We start from the raw sequence: 15,896 nt of genomic DNA, 5'->3' as shown, positions 1-15,896 counted from the left end.
AGCCGTGTTCTGGGCCCTCAGGTCGTTCCTTCCGTCCTTCAAGGGCAAGGTGGTAAGGGCCTTCACCGACAACACCACCACGATGTTCTACATCCGGAAGCAGGGGGCACCAGATCCCCAGCCCTATCCAAGGAAGTGCAGGATCTGTGGCACTGGGCCATCGCCCAAGGGATGTTCCTGGTACCCTTTCATCTGGCAGGGGTGAAAAACGCTGTCACCGACTCACTCAACAGGGAGCTGCGTTCGTGCCACGAGTGGGATCTGCGGCAGGATCAAGTGGATCTCCTATTCCGGCGATGGCGCAATCCCCAGATTCTATTTGCGACGGCGACGAACGCCAAGTGCCGGAGGTTCGACCAGCAGGTTTCCCCAGCCGGGGAGCATGGGCGATGCCTTCTCATTCCCCTGGTACGGCCTGTTCCTTTATGCGTTCCCGCCGTTGCTGCTGCGACTCATCAGTCTACTCAGGATGATCCTCGTCGCACCGGCGTGGCCGAGGCAGATTTGGTTCCTGGACCTTCTGGACATGTCAGCGTCCCCCCCCCCGTCAAACTGCCGACTGAGGCGGATCTTCTCACCAGAGAACGAGGCGCCATCATCCACCACGACCCAGGGTCTCTGAACCTGCAGGCCTGGCTCCTGCAGTACTAGAGTCCGGAGGGTACGATATCCCGGCGGACTGCAAGGAGGTGCTTGCAAAGGCCAGGGCATCCTCGACTCTCAAGTGCTCTGGACACAAATGGAAGAGTTTCTCTGTCTGGCGCCGGGCACAGAAGATTAACCCGTATAGGGATTACGGCCGCCCAAGTGCTGCCGTACTTGCTATCGCTGGCCAAGGCGGAGCCGGCACATGCCTCCATCAAGATCCATCTGGCGGCTATCTCCTGCTACACCAGGACTCGGGGGCGGTCATCTCTATGGTCTCATCGCCTAGTGAAGGAGTTCATGAAAGGATTGTTCCGATCGTTCTCGCCGGTGAAGGCTCCGGCCCCGGCGTGGGAGCTCAACGTGGTGCTGACCAGGCTCATGGGGCCGCCATTCGAGCCGCTGCATTCGGCACCGTTGAAGTTCCTGTCGTGGAAGACAGCGTTTCTTGTGGCCATCACCTCCATACGACGAGTGGGAGATCCAGGCCCTGTCCTGTAAACCACCATATCTGACATTCCACGAGACGAGGGTGATGCTGAGGACGCACCCCTCCTTCATGCCCAAGTGCCGTCAAACTTCCACCTCAACAAGCCCTTGGTGTTACCTGTTTTCTTCCCGTCGTCGGCTGAGAGGATTCTGCACTCGCTGGATGAGGCTAGAGCGCTGAAGTTCTACGTGGACCACACGAAGAGCCTGCGGAAGACATCACAGCTGTTTGTGAACTTTGGACCTGTGAATCAAGGGAAGGCCCTCTCGAAGGCTTCCATTTCCAGATGGCTCTCTGGCTGCATTATGCAGTGTCACCGGTTGGCAAACTGACCCTTGCCCGGCCGTCCGAGAGCCCATTCGACCAGAGCGATCGCTGCTTCCATGGTGTTCCTGTCTGGTGTGCCCCTGCTGGACATATGCAGGGCTGCTACGTGGAGATTGACACACACTTCACGAAATTCTACTGCGTCGACCGGGATTCCAGAGAGGAGTCTATAGTCGGCAAGGCAGTGCTGCGCAACCTGTTCGCTTGAAGGTGAACCTGGTGAGGAGGTAAGAGATGCTTAATGTTGAGTTGTTGAAATGCTTAATTTTGAGCCTTGCAACCCCCCGTGGTTGTGCATGTGTGTACTGCTATGTATTCTTGTATTCATGAGCATGTGAATGCATGCCAGAGCTCATGCTGAAGAAGGAAAAAGTTACTTACCTGTAACTGTTGTTCTCCAGCATGGGTCTGGCATGGATTCACATGGGAACCCTCTCTCCTACCCCTCTGCGACTCTTCTCTTGGTCTTACTGCCACTTTACGTGCTACCAAATCTGAAGATGGCTGCCAGAGGAGGGGCTTACGTAGAGGGCAGTCATTGGCTGGGGGCGGTATGACCTAGAGACCGGTGATTGGTTATTAGTAGAAAGACAGTTCAGACACGAAACTGAAACCGATTTTTTTCTTTACCGAGGATTCCCAGCCTGACGACTGGGAATATTCATGAGCATGTGAATCCATGCCAGACCCATGCTGGTGAACAATAGTTAGAGGTAAGTAACGTGTTCCTTCATCATGATTGGCTGAGTGTGCTTCTGATACACATAAGCAGTCCTAATTTACTTTGGACCAGGACTGATGGTGCTCACTGTGCTATCCCTAGACGGCACCCTGTGAACTCTCTGAGCTTTTTAAAAAGAAAAAAGAAAACATCTTTTCACTTTTGCCTTGGCAGTGCACTTTGCTGATCACAGTGATCCTGCATAGATTGGTGAGGAGGGAGTCGCAGCTTGCACCCTAGCAGCGTGTAGGGCAATCTCACATCAATTTGATACCATTACGGAGACCCCACTGCCCACCCGGGCCAGTGAGTGTATGATTCTGCAACTTCCCTGGGGCGTGAAGAGACCACTGCAACATTGCTGGGCTGTCCATTGGGCATCATCCTGCGTGCATATTGTAGGGTGCTGTCACTCGCTCTATTTTTGCCAGGCCCCAATGTATGCTGGCGGGATGGCTAAGGGGAGGGTACCAAAAAATCAATGCTCTGAGCTTTTAGACCAAAACTACCCTGAAGGCTTCTGAGCATGTGGAGGTCGCTGTGACTGTGGTAACCTGGGTATCACCGATCAGTCACTGGCATGACTGACTTCTTTACTCTCTGATCAACCCTCCCATGTCCAACTTGGGTCCTTCCTTTCCTCTATCTCACTCTCTACCTGTGGTGTTCTCCAGGGGTCTAACCTCTCTCCCTGGCTGTTCAACCAATAGCTGGCACCCCTTGCCCACTGCATTGCTGCTCTCTGCTCCAACTTTCAATGCTATGCGGGTGACTCAGCTCTTTTTCAGGATTCGCTCTGCCACCTTTTCTCCCTCTCTCTCATCTCCGACTGTCTGCTATCCAGCAGTGGTGTTCCGCCAATGAGCTCTGCCTTAATGCCAGTAAGACGGAGATTCTCCTCATCGGCACACCTGCACCCTCCTTTCCTGTCAATCTCTGGCCGGCCTTCCTTCCCCCTCTTCCTGCTCCCACCTGCGAACCTCAGGGTTATCTTCGACTCCACACACTGCTTTCTCCTCCTATCTCTGACGTCTCTAAGAAGTCAAACTACCAACTGCACCTCCTCAGAGGTATTCTTCCTTTCCTCTCCTTCCCCCAGAAGCTTACAGAGTTCTCTCTAGGCTGCACTACTGCAACAACCTCTTTCTAAATCTGCCTGCTTCTACTCTGCCCTCTGCAACTCATTCAGAACAGGACTGTGAGCCTTGTCCTTGGCCTCAAGCCCTGGTATCGTATTTCTCCAGCCCTGACATCTCTTTGTTGGCTCCCAGTGGTTGCAAGGATTAAATTCAAGACCATTTGCATTATCCACAAGGCTTTCTTGAGCCTGGGTCCAAAATACCTTCAACTCTCCCTCGGTAAATACCTCCACTGTCGAGTAGCCCTGCACTCTTGTTACAGTGATCCTTGGCACCCAGACCTATACCGGGAGCACCCCTGCGGCCGATCATTGCCCACATCCTCAACTACCGGGACCACAATACCATTCTTTGAGCTCCCCATGAACAGGGGGGCCTTACATTGGGATCCAACTGGGCGCACGTCTACCCTGATTTCTCAGTGGTAGTGCAGAAAGAAACAAAGACATTCTTAGCAGTGATGAAACGCCTAAGCGACAGATGCCTGAAATATGCAATGCATTACACTGCCAAACTGCACATAGAATGGAACAAGAAGACTTTTTTACATTATATGCCGAGGCAATCAAATTCATGGATGATAATTTACTGCTGTCATGAACCATCGAATCGTGGTCTGAGGGTTGACCTTATGATTTGCCTGCTGGCTCTTTTTGTTCCTCTCGCCCTCATCACTGCCGTCCCTCGTCATTGCACTTACATTTCCTTTCTACTTAACAAGGGATCCTTAATGTGCGGCGATATGTGAGATAGAGGGTTTACTGCCCTTCAGATATGCAATATTTTCAGAATTGGGTGAATACTGGTATTTTCATGTGTCTAGGCCTGTTAATTGGCCTGGGATTGACCCTGCGCGCCGGCCTCCCCATGCAATGTTGCAATAATGGTTGGGTATGGTTTTGGTGGCATATCATTGCCCCATTTCTAAGGACAATATGGGTGGAGGGTGAAGGGGAGGAGTTATAGTTTAAAAACAGCAATTGGCACTCTACTTGTTCTACAGTCAGACAGGCAATGGGCATTGGAGAGTGGTCTGGGGCGGCTCTGGGGCAGGGGTTCAATGTGTGGAGTGACGACATGACCTAGCGATTACCAGGATGGGGGAAGTGACACGCCTTAGCTGGAATGTGCACGGCCTGGTGAACCCGACTAAGAGGCAAAAGTTACTCTGATATATAGAGTGACACGACACCAAGATAGTGTACCTACACTATTGTAACCGATTCTAAACTACATATTCCACACAGTCAGATGTGTTATGATTCTTGTACATAAGTCACACCCATTTCAGCACAAGAAGGCAGATATCTACCCCCCTGGGTAGATACATCTTGGTGTACAGGCCTACATCTTGTTGTATGGGTCCCTGGTGGGGACTTCAAGGTGAATATAAGTGGGATTGCCATGTAGGATGAGTTCAGAGTCCTTAAGTCAATCAGGTGGGACATGGCTGAATGTGAAAATAAGCTGGGTGAAGTATAACGAGGGCAAGCAGCTGACCCTCCCACAGCCACACTTGCACATATTAAGGTGACAGTTGATGAGTGTAGGGCCCATTCTGAGCGTGAGCTTAAGTTCTTTGATACCCTGATGGATGCTAGGCAGTATGGAGCGGATGGAAGACCGGGAAGACTGCTGGCCTGTATGGCATGCCAGGAGGTTGGTAGTGGGTGCATCCCACTTATTACTGATAGCGCATGTAACTTGGTGCACACAGAAACAGCTATTAATGAGGTGTTCACCAGATTCTACACTGACCTCTACTCTGACAAAGTTACTTGTACTTTAGCAATCATCAACGGGTTTCTTGACACCCTTCCGATCCGTCAACTGTCGCAAGAGGCTAGGACCCTCCTTGATCTACTGATTTCCCTGTCTGACATTCAGGTGATTCAAAACCTGCCATCAGGGAAGGCTCGAGGGACAGACGGTTTCATGGCTGAATTTTATAAACGATACAAGACATTGCTGGCCCCCCACCTACTTCAACTTTGGCAGGATGTTCTGAGGCTATTATTGCAGTTCTCCTGAAGCCAAATAAACCTGCAGGATGATGTGGCTCCTACAGGCCCCTCTCCTTAATTAATACAGATATCAGAATATTTGCAAAGATACTGGCCACCCGTTCAATGCGTTTTATGCTATATATTATTCATCCAGACCAATTGTGGTTCTTCCCGGGGAGGTCCTCTGCATTAAACCTACAGCGCCTTTTCAGTATATAAGCTCAGATAGACCCCGCTGCTCAGGCAGTGGCTGCTACACTTGACATTCAAAAGGCCTTTGACTCTGTTTCCTGGCAGTTTACGTATGCAGCGCTAACAGTCGGTTTGGGCCAGGGTTTTTCTCATCCTTGCAACTTTTATATACAGCGCCAACTGCCAAATTCAGCACTAATGGGACACTATCCCCAAGATTCATGATGGCCATAGGTACCCATCAAGGCTGTCCGCTTTTGCCCCTAATATTCACTATTATTATTGAACCATTAGTAGACCTTATACGACATAGGCACGGCCATCGTGGAATCAGGACCAGGCTGCCTAAAAATAATCTCTCTACGCTGATGATGCGTTGTATATAAGAGACCCCCACATCCACCTGGCGCCTTTCATTAAAGACATCCTGGACTTTGGGGAGGTTTCAGCCATCCAGGTTAACTGCAGTTAGTCTGAACTCTCCCCACGACCCCCCAAGCAGCTGTCACCCGTGAATCCAGTGACCTACAAGGATTTACGTGGGCACCCTACACCATGCATTACTTAGGGGTTGTAGCTGCTCGACATGGGGCCACACTATATGACAGCACCCATAACTCCAGCGGGAAACTCCACAGGATCATCGCAGAATTCAGGGCCCCTCTGCGTCTTTCTCCTCCCCACCACTCCCAAGCATCCACGATGCCCTGTCAGATCACTTTTATAGCATCGCCATCGAAAAAACCACACCATCAGCACCAAATTACCAACAATCGCCTCTCTCTCATCTCCTTCTCCTGACATTTCACTCCCTCTGCCCTGCACACCTCCTTCTCTGCCATTTCCCAGCCACAATTCATGAAGCTACTTTCCAGTAACCACCCTTGTGGACCCCATGGAGACCCTTGCACCCCTCCCTCCTTAAGAATATACTCTCTTCAACCTGTGTAGCCAGCGTTGCAAGATCGCTAATTAACCATTCATTGACATCAGGCATCTTCCCTGCAGCTTTCAAAACGTCTCATGTCAAACCCTTACTCAAAAAGCCCTCCCTTGACCCCCTTCCATCTAACTAAACCACCCAACCAACTGCTTAGCTGCCAAACTCTTAGACTACAAGGCATACTCCCAACTCTGCCTCTTCACAGAATCCAATTGCCTACTTGGCCCTGCCCACTACGGATTTAGACTCCTCCGAGGAACTGAAACCTTCTCATCTCCATCTGGGATGACATGAAAAGAACAGCATTCTCAGAAGGTTGTGCTGCACTTATCCTCTATGACCTTTCAGCAGCCTTTGACACTATCGACCACAACATCCTCATGGACAGACTACACTCTCCACTCAGGTCTCGGATGCCCAGTGGAGAGAGACATGCAGTAGACATGCTGTAGACGAGCACACAGCCTGCAAGCTCCGGGAATATAGAGGCTGGAACATAGTCGGGAAGTTAGAGGATTAATACTTATCTGGGAGCATTGAAGACCGCGTATGAGTTTTTCCACATGAAACAATCTGGGAGGATGTTACTCTTCGACTTATGATTGATTGATTGTTTATTTATATAGCTGGGTGGGGGGGGGGGGCAGGGAGAAGAACAACAAAATGATCAACTATCGTACTAAGCCTGACGACATTTCAAATAGTGCTGGAGGAGCGCACGGTTATGTGTATGAGTAAGACACACAAGAACACAAGAATATAAAAGGAGGGGTGCTCTAATAGGTTCTGAAGAAGGCTGGATCCAATAGAAGGAGTAAAATCGCTAATAAATCCCGGCTGAAACATGTGTTGACCTTTTAATGAGAAAGAAATGTGTACACTGTAAACAAATACGTGTGGGAAAGTATCAAGTCATGTCTATGGGTTACACGCCTAAACAGATGTAGTAGGCAATTGGTACAGTCTCATGTTTATGTAATATGTGAATGGTCACTGTATGTACGTTTATATTCTTGTATTTTGGAATCAAATGGCAGCATTGTGGTGCGATAAGTTATAGAGTACACAATGCTTGGTGTTGTATATGTAATAAGACAGACAGTTAGACTCTGGTGGGATATATTTTTAATATAGAATGGTGATATAGATTTTTCTAAATAAAATTTATTTTTCTAAAGAATGTTGATTTGATTGACATAGGAGGTCTGTCGGATATAAGCAGTCTTGTTCACTCTTTTTTTTTTAGATTTAGATTTTGAATCTGGAAGATCGAGGTTATGCAAGGTACCCTTTTCTTACTGCTCTCTAGGGCCTGCATCTGAGGGGGCCTTTTATGCCTCCCAGCCTCCCTCAGGTGTGAGTCATTAACCTTGTTAACTTGCAACCTGCAGTCCATTGCCTCTGTATCCTTATTCTTCATCACAGTACTTTGGGCATTGCGGGACATCAAGTCCCTAATGTTCCACTTCTGTTAATGGTAATATTGTTACAAAATTAATTTCTGTCCTTAATATTACCTTTCCTAAAGAGGTACTATAAGGATCTAATGAGTGGTTTGTCTTTACAGGTGAGTTTCATTTTTCAGAATCTGAGATGTGAATATATGGAGACTCGCATTTAACCTTCCCTTGTTTATCACGGGAGATTCCACCTCTATAAATGTGAGTGACTTTGGAAGGAGGTTTCGTATTCCCAATACATTATTGGTTATGACAGTTTTTGCCACCATCCGTACTATTGGCTTTGGAAAAGAACAACTCCCTCCTATAAAAAGCCAATACATATTCCGGTTTTACAGACACTTCCTCCTCTGAGGAAGACAAATACTGTGTACCTCCCAGTGGAGTTCTCCCGTTCCCTTGGGCACCTTCTCCTCGCAGGTGACTCGCCTGGCTAATACCACCCCCCAGGGTCGAATTAGGTAGCAGCTGCCTTCCCCATGCCACCTAGGAGGATACTTGAGGTAGGGTCTTTGTGAGGATTCCGTAGGATTCATCATACTACCTACTGCCCTTAAAACTGCTGTGATTAAACATTTACTGAACTTATACTGACTCTACCATTGCAGGCAAATGCCAGCCAACCTCAAACTAACGGGGTTAAAGTAATTGATGAGAGAGATTATTCTGGAATCTTTAGTTTAGAATATACCAGCTGAATTAATTCTAATGGTTTACTGAGTGGTTTAATTAAAATGCCTCAAGCTAATGAAGGGACTAGATCATGGGTACAGATTTAGAGTAGTAATTGGTGGTTTCTCATCTTCCACAATTCTACTTACTTGTAGAGTTCCTCATGGTTCCATCATTTCCCCGTGGCTCTTATGTGTCATACTTTTGAGTGACCTAAATGAATATTTTCCAGCAACTTTCACAGTGTTTGCAGAAGACTCGCAGATCCTGTTGAATATCTCATCCAAGGACATGGAAAATAACCATATCACCACCTTCCGGCAAAAAATACAAGACTGGAACTATACAACATGTGTTTGAATGCTAAGAAAACCAAGATAATCTGTTTCAGAATGTCCAGTTTGAGGTCACTCCTTATCTTCACACAACCTAGATCTGAAAGCTAAAGATTTTGAAATCCTGTTATACAATCTGTGATTCTGTATTTTACAAATCAACTTTCTATCACCATAATCTCTTGAAATCGAGTAGTTGGGTCTTACAGTAATAAGTGATAACTCCAATAAATGATAACTACATGGTCCTTAACAAATTTCTAATGCACAAACACAACTTTCAACTTCTTCAGAACAAAGTTGCTAAGGTTTTTGACCAGAACATTTCGAATGTGATCTCCATGGCATTAGGGGTCGTTACAAGCTGCCCATGGAACAAAGTATCCTACATATCACCCATAAAGGTCTATCAAACTCGGGGCCCAGCTTTCTCAACACGAGCATAAGCAACCATGTCACTAAAGTGAATCTTCCATCTACCAGACAACCTGCTGACTGCTGTAATGTTTAGGAGGACCCATCAAATGCAGAACGTTTTATGTTTCTCCAGCATGGGGTCTGGCATGGATTCACATGCTCATGAATATTCCCCGTTGTCAGGCTGGGAATCCTCGGTAAAGAAAAATCAGTATCAGTTTAGTTTCTGATCTGTCTTTCGTAGTAGTAACCAATCACTGATCTCTGCGTCATACTGACCACAGCCAACGACTGCCCTCTACCTAAGCCCCGCCTCTGGCAGCCATCTTCAGATTTTTACTGCACGTTCAAGTGTTGGGATCCTCGTGCTATTGCTCTCGAGCGTTAGTGCTTTTTTCGCGCTTTTTCTTAGGAACATTTTCACTTTTTCGGTCAAAAGAGCCTCAAGCTCCACCGTTTCTTTATCCGATCAGCGGGGACCCATGTCGGATTCTTCTACGCCCCTCAAGGGTGAACATTTCGTCGAGCCACGCTTTTGGAGGACTCCAGAAGTTTCTCAGGCCCTTCTCGAGCATGGCCCAGGAGAAGGGAAGCTCGACGCCCGGAAAGCTGTTCAGGGTCTGCCCTGGATGCCAGCTTCAGAATGTCTTTAAGGAGGACGAACACTCCCTTTGCCTTTACTGCCTGCATGAAGACAAGACGCACGTGGAGAACGACTGTGCGTTTGCGGCAATATGTCAGAGCGGACCATGAAGGACCGCCATCAGCGTCTCGCCAACTGGCTGGAAGGAAAGAGCCCGTCAGGTGAGAAGAAGAAGAAGAAGTCCGAGTGGTCTTCTAAGACCTTTGAGGGCGCCCCGGCGACGGGGGTCCAACAGAAGGCCAAGCACCGCGAGTCCGCTGGCACCGGGAGCGCCGAACGGTCGGACTCTATGGGCGTCGGGCAGGGCGCATCCTCCCCGGCGCCATCAACCACGAGCCAACGCTCTAGCTCGGGTAAGAGGAAGGCCGAGCACCCGGCGAAGCTCCTGGAGAGACCCCGGTCGTGCTCGAAGGCCCCATCGGAGGGGGAGCGAGGTGGTGACCCTCCCCCCAAGGAGAAGACAGTGAGCGCACCAAAGGTGGTGAAAGCCTTGATCCATCCGGCCAAGGCCTCTATCGAGACAGTCGCGGCGGCCCTGGCTCAGCCTGTGGAGGCTACACCAGTGGTGGCGACCTCGGGGCCCAGAGTCTCCCTGCCACCGCGGTGGGAGTCCTCTTTCATGCCCATCGACATGACCCCCGTGAAACCTCCGACGGAGAAGAAAAAGGGGGGCGGGAGGTCGTCGTGGATTCGGCCTCAACCTCTGAGGAGGAGCTGATCGAAGTCTTTGGCCACGGCGCTGGCGTGGAAGAACACCATCCTGTCGGGAGGGACCCCGACGTGGGAGATGACGAGAACGTCGAGGGTGCCGACGTGGCTCCTGATAGCCCGTCGGAACCCCCTCAACCAGTGCCGCAAGACAACTCGGCGGCCATTTTGTTGGTTATACAGTCCTTATGCTCGGAGATAAGGACGAGACTGCCGTTACCACCAACGGAGGAACCGCTCCCGACGGGGGACCCGGAGCCAGGCCCTTCTGGGAGCCCCCCCTTAAGAGAAGAAGGATTCATCTTCCACCTCCTTTTCAACCATCGCACCCTGCTCAGCCCTCATCCCCGTCCACGACACGTGGGGATGATACGGGGGCTGACACGGCCGCGAAGGGTACAGACGACGAGGTTTACGACGAGGATCTCCCGTCGTCACCTCCCACCCCGGCTTCCCCGCCCGACGAGATTGGATCGTTTCACGCCATGATCGCCAGGGCATCCGAGCTTTTCCAGCTCTGCCCGGAAGAGAAGAAGAAGGAAGGTTTCCTTTATCAACGGCGCGAGACCAAGAGGAAGACGGTCCTCGCTGTACCTCTACTGGACGATATCTGGGATGAGGGTCTCTCCCTCCTCAAGGACACATCCGATTCAGTCAACCCATTTTCATCTACATACTCTAAAACAGCTTGCGCACTGTGACATAGGCCAATATAAGTATTGTCAAGGATTGTGATGTCGTCAGTATAACCTAGCTGACCGACTTTCATAGTACTCAACCTTGAAGGAGCATTCTTAACTAATGCCAAAACACTACCAATGTCTCCTAGATTTAATAGGAGGGAAGCCAGCACGCATCCTTGTCCGACTACCCTTCTGATTGGAACAGCATCAGATAGTTCCCTGAAGCTATGTAGTCACACTCTGGCCTTATTGCCACAGTACAACAGCTGACAAGCTTACAATAAATCATTTGGCAAGGCCATTTTGTTCAGCTTTTACCATAGCTTTGACCATGCTCTATATTTTCACATGCAGACATGAAGTCCACAAAAAGAACATAGAGTTAGGGCATTATTTTAGTTTACTTTGTTCTATCAGAGTGTCAATAACATAGATATTTATACCAGTGTAGAGCCGCTTCCTAAAGCCAGTCTGGCAACAATTCAGAATATGATTTTCCTCAATCCACCTATTAATGTCTTTCAGTATAAACCCCAAGAACATTTTACTGGCAACATCAGTGAGTGCCAACAACCTATCATTTCAAGATTATTACAATTACCTTTTTTATAAACTGGTACCAAGTGGGACATCCTACATGAGTCCAGGAGCAAACCGTAGGCAGTTACCTTGTTAAATAGGTAGCACAAAATATCTGCTTACAGCAAGAGATTCGATTTAAGGATTATATTACATGTTCGGTCAGGGCCCGGAGTTCATGAATGTTTTAGGTTATTTATTATCTCCACAATAGAGAAATAATCAATTAACAATCCCAAACCCACCTTTTATTTTATAACAATTTCAACAACATCTACAAACTTCTTCATAAGAACTTCCAACCAGGTCAATCCACTGATCAAACACGCCAGGTCAATTTGGCTTTTTTGGGTGAATGATTTATAGGCGGTCCACAATTTGTTACTGTCACCTGCCACTAACACCTGAACCACAGCTTGCCAGGCCACATTAACAGATGATACTTTATAGCACTTCAGCCAACTTGTATGATTTATAATTTGATTTTTAAGAAGGGCCTTTTTTTCTTCTGGGTAAATAGCTCTCACAATACCTCTGATTTCGTGTCTCATGTCCCTTTTAATAATAGCTATATTTATATCATTCACTCTTCCAGGCGTGAGAAACCTGAAGGTGTCTCACCCGCTAGTCCCTGGGGATCTAGGTGGAAGTGGGACACCGAAGGGTGAGACACGGTATCCCCTTCCTTATTGCACCTTTTCCCCATCCTACCAGGTAGGATATCTAGAAATCCAACTCCCCCCTTTTCCGACATGAACACTTGCTCACAGACAGTTCATCCTGAGCAACAACGAACTAACACCAGAGCTGTATACCTGACAAGTGTCGGGCAGAGTCAGGCAATTACTGATAACTACACACTCCTGACTCCCATTACACTTCCCCGCTCAGATTAAAAGCGGAGCACAAAAGGACTCTCTGAGCAAGGCAAAATGCATGAGGGAGCACCAATTCTGACCTGGCAGTCTAAACCGAGGAGAAAGGCGGCGAGATCGGAGAAGACGACAAGGAGGGAATTACCCCTGCCCTTTTCAACACAGAACCGCGCCTTACAAGATGCCTTAAGGACCCATAACAGACTTCTTGGAGAATGAAGAATGGTCGGTTAATACGCAGGCTGTGTTATGGCAGGTGTTTAAAGTATATATATGAGAGGGGTTGCAATGTCGACTGAATTTGGGGTATTGCGTGATATCAGAAGAGATTTACAGAGGCGTGAATGCTCATTAGCGCAACTACAAGCAGAATATGCTGAAAACCCGAAGCCACCTATTAACAAGGAAATAAAGTCGCAAGTAGACTAATATCGTGAGGTAGCAGACAGAGAGCAGTGTTACTTTGAAAGGCCAACCGCGGTCCGTAGGTATGGGGAGCAAGAGAGACCAGGGAAGCTTTTAGCACAGACGGTAAGCTTTGTGAAGGGCAACACGACCATCCCATGCATAACCAGAAAGGACGGAGTGGTGGTCAATAGAGTGGAAGAAGTATGCATGGTGTTTTGCGACTTCTTTGAGGCCCTGTACTCACCTCAGAGCGAGGCCACAAGTGATGAGATTGTCATGATGCCTACCCCCGGGGAAACCGACCAGGTCCAGCAACCCCGGAAGCAGGCATAAAGTTATTTTGAGCAAGCCCAAGAACTCCTGCTAGGGGCTGTTTGGGTGCGGTCCTGGCACCTATGGCTCATAGAGTAGAACTTACCTGATGCAGACCATGCTGCAAACTTACCTGATGCAGATATAGAGTAGAACTTACCTGATGCAGACCATGCTGCAAGCTTACCTGATGCAGACCATGCTGCAGAGAGCTCCAAGCCAAATGAGGCTTGGAAGAGACTATTTTAGCTAGGGACTATTTTTTACTCGGGTGGGGCTGGGGAGGAATACTTACCTGGGACTACTTTGGAGGCTATTTAAACCATGCCCGAAGAGCAGCACACGCTTTCGCGTTATTCTGCATCCAGCAGCGTAACGCTCACCGTGTCTGCAAGCCTGCATCCAGTCTTCTGCCACGCCCGCCTCGAGTCTGCAGCTCCTAGAAAAAGGGAGGAACAGAAGAAGAAAAGGTTAGAATAAGAACAACACCTTCAATCCTTACCTGAATTCCGGATCCACCGCGCCTTCGATCTGGAAGAAAGAAGCATTTTACGCGCGCTGCCTTGCCTGCTGCAGCGCCGCGCTGAACTCACCGGCCTTCGCAGCATCCTCACGATCCACTGCATCCTTCTGGACGTTCCCGCCGCACTCTGACACCTAAGGGGAACACAAGAACAGCAAAGGTGAGCCAAGGGAATAAACAGTGGCAATAGTAACTACCCCCCATAGACTTACCTGATTACCGCCGGGGGGACTATTCCTCTTCACGGGTCGGCGCCGTCTCCATTGCATCCTTGCCGTACCCCGGCCCCTAAGGGGAACAAAAGGACAACAAGGTGAGACAAAGGGACAAACAAGGGGAACTCTTCTCACCGCAATAGACTTACCTAATTTTACCGCCGGAGGCATTATTCCCCGAACTTCATATTTTCTCTCCACACCTGAATAAGGGAGCAAGCAACAGGTTACATTCTGGCCTTTATTTTATTGAACTGTGTAGGATAAGCCAAAACATTACCTGAACTTCGTCAGCTACCACGAGGAACTCTTCGCTGGGGTCAAGCTGCAAACTGCAAGGTATCGGACAAGAGTGAAAGTCAGACATGTGAACTCTTACGAACTGCATACTTTTTGGAGTCAATATTGTTCTGGAACTCACCAATTCCTTCGAGCCAGTGAAGCAACTGGTTATCAACGCGCCCCTGCGCTCAATGCAGGATGGAGAGCTCATCTTTTCAAACCATCAGGTGAGACTATAAGACGGGACATCAAAGGTGATCTGTGGGGGATTTACGCTCAACTCCACGGGTGGTTAATTCCCTTTCTCCATTTGCAGAAGAATATTCCTACGGGCCAAGCTAATGAAGCTAGGTGGGCCAGTCCAGTCCGTCATCTCGGCACTACGCGTCACATTGGTGGAGACTGCAGCTGTCCACTTCAGATCGACACCTCTGTGGGAGCCAGGTGAGCGTAACAGAGATTGACGAATACTTAGCTAAAATACCTATGACATTGTTGTCGGCAAATGCTCGCAATGCACTCGAGGCAACCATAGCTGTTAAGTGAGATAAAGGAAGCGAACAAAAGCTTACCGGGAGGGAAGGCCCCGGGCTCGGATGGTTTAGGGGCGCAGTTCTATAAGGAATTTGCTGATGCGCTGGCTCCCTGTCTTTTATTGGTATTGGCCGAGGCACTAGAACTTTGCACTCTGCCGGAATCAATGCGTGAATCGGTCATTACCCTGTTATTGAAGACCGGAAAGTCACCAGAGGATTGCGGGTCGTACCGAGCACTATCCCTCATTAACACGGACGCGAAGGTATTCGCGAAGATGCTCGCCTCCAGACTTAATCCACTAATGCCCCATATAGTGCATGAGGATCAGGCGGGACTCATGCAGGGTAGATCGACAACATCCAACGTTCGGAGGATGTATAATATAATGGCGAGTATACCACAGGACACTGATGGGGTTGCCGTGGCTTTAGATATGCAGAAGACATTTGATACAGTCTACTGTCCCTTTTTGTTTAGGGTACTACATAACTATGGGTTTGGCCCAAACTTTATAAAGTGGGTGCAAATTCTGTACACTGAACCGTATGCTATGGTTCGCGTGAATGGGGTGCTCTCAGCAATATTGTCACTAGCAGGGGACACTAGGCAGGGGTGCCCGCTCTTACCTTTGTTGTTTGTTCTGGTTATAGAGCCCCAGGCGGATCTCATGAGGGCCTGGTACTCCCGGGCCGGTGTTAGAATTACTGACCAGGTAGAATTAATTACAATGTATGCAGATATTATGTTGTATGTAAGAGATCCAGGGAAATATATACAGAGGATA

The 15,896-nt window shown here is 48.7% G+C and overlaps 1 protein-coding gene across 3 annotated transcripts in view; it reads left to right on the top strand.

Moving 5' to 3' along the window:
* Nucleotides 1-15,896, top strand: part of PLEKHA3 (pleckstrin homology domain containing A3) — a 723,378-nt gene that overhangs the window by 615,008 nt on the left and 92,474 nt on the right. The window lies entirely within an intron of this gene.

This window comes from Ambystoma mexicanum, chromosome 9 (genome assembly GCF_040938575.1).
Source record: "Ambystoma mexicanum isolate Mex_15411 chromosome 9, UKY_AmexF1_1, whole genome shotgun sequence".
Lineage (NCBI taxonomy): Eukaryota > Metazoa > Chordata > Amphibia > Caudata > Ambystomatidae > Ambystoma > Ambystoma mexicanum.
Note: the sequence above shows the minus strand (reverse complement) of the source record. Positions and strands in the feature narration are given on the sequence as shown.